This window comes from Triticum dicoccoides, chromosome 7B, assembly GCF_002162155.2.
Source record: "Triticum dicoccoides isolate Atlit2015 ecotype Zavitan chromosome 7B, WEW_v2.0, whole genome shotgun sequence".
NCBI classification, from domain to species: domain Eukaryota; kingdom Viridiplantae; phylum Streptophyta; class Magnoliopsida; order Poales; family Poaceae; genus Triticum; species Triticum dicoccoides.
Genome location: NC_041393.1, coordinates 135,533,961 through 135,535,662, shown reverse-complemented (window position 1 = coordinate 135,535,662; position 1,702 = coordinate 135,533,961). Strand labels below are relative to the sequence as shown.

At 59.9% G+C, this 1,702-nt stretch overlaps 1 pseudogene; it reads right to left on the bottom strand.

The window, feature by feature from the left end:
* Positions 1-556: 556 nt before the first annotated feature.
* LOC119335842 lies at positions 557-1,312 on the bottom strand (annotated as a pseudogene).
* Positions 1,313-1,702: the final 390 nt, after the last annotated feature.

Below are 1,702 nucleotides of genomic sequence, written 5' to 3'. Positions count from 1 at the left end.
TTTACCTTTGCGACATATCATCGAACACGTTGGATGCCGTTGCCGTCGGCATGGCCACATCTTCTTCCATGGCCGGCGATGGCGGTGGAGAAGGTGGATGAGGAGCTCCGTGGCCGGAGGAGGACGCTGAGGTCGTCAGCGGCTGTGAATCCTCCGCCGCAGCCGCATTCGGCTTCGAAATTTTGGCCGGTCGAGGTTGGTTCGCTGCCGGGTTGCGCCCCCGCGCCGCCGGCCGCTTCACGCCTTCACCGCGTGGCTTGGCGGGCGGCTCCTACTTTTTAGGCGCCTCTGGCTTGATGGCGACCGGTCGGGGTGGGGCAAATCTGGGACGCCGGCATGGCGGCGGATGCCAAATTGGGGAAAGTTGGTGTGGAAGCGGCGACCGCAGCGAGATGGGTCAGGGCACCGGCGACGGAGTCTGAGAAGGCGGCTGGGTCATCGGCTTCAGCCATGGCGGCGGTGGGAGGCGGGAGGCGGACGGGCGGCGATCGGGCAGGAGGCAGACGAGCGGCGGTCACGCGGGAATGAAAAGAAATGACGCTGTATACATCTTCTATTGGAGATGCTCTAAGCATGCACATGATGTACTTATAATTTTAGTTTGACATCTCGCCAATTCGCCATGGTTAGTTCATCAGTACAACAACAGCAATAATTGCTGATCATAATAATCCAGATCTACAATTTGGACCCCAACAGCACCTACACATTTCCTTGGACCGTAAATTACTCAGACTACTCATGAACATGAATCAGAGCGTAAGCGTGAGACAGTTACAGGAGGCTGCGTCGCCGTCGGGCCGGTTGTAGGGGACGGCGCGAGCGGCGAGCCTTCCCTTGCGCTTCTCCATGAACCTCTGCAGCGACGCTTTCCTCGCCATGGGCAGGTCGCCGTCGGCCGCCTCGCAGTACCCTCGCGTGGTGCCTGAGACAGCAGCGACACGGAGCAGCTCGGCCGCCCTGTCGTCCGGGACCTCGTCGAGCACCAGCACCTGCCCGCCGTAGAAGATGGTCATCTGCGCGCTCGCCGGCGCAGGACCCACCGCGTGCTCGTCTTACGCGGGCACTTCGGCTCCGGGCATGAGGGGGAGGACCACCGTGGCGGCCGGCCGCGCGTCCGTCGCCTTGATGCAGCGGCTGAGAACGCCGCACGCTGCGGCGAACCGTCGGCTCTGAGCGCTCCCTGACACCGCCATTCTTGGCGCTCGATCGATGGGCCCCTCTGTACGCTCTCGAACCCCTGTCGATCGGCTCTGGCTCTGCCAGTTGATCGGGTGTTGTGTTGGTTGGAGGAAGGAGATTGATGGACTGGAGATGGTTAGATGGGTTTGATTTATAGGAATCGGGCTTGTCCTGTTGGCTGTTGCTGTCAAGCGTGGGGACGTGGGGTGTTTCTTTCTGGCCGTCTCTGGCACGAAGAACACGTGCTGGTCTGACAGGATGATAGTTTCAACGTGGGGGCACGTTCAGTTGTTAATGCCGCGGCACCGCGGCAGGCGGCAGGTAAAGAGAATGATGCAGCGGCTCCCTCCCATTCCCGCTGCCGACTCCCGCGGTAAATGTATCCGGCGTCCTGAGTATAAACTAAAACCGTGTCAAACTGTTGTGTCCCCTCTCACATTTATTCGATTAACTCCAAGCTCTGAAGTAGTTTTGGAGGACTTGGGTAGCAGAGGAAGAACAGAGAAGGAGGATCCAGGGA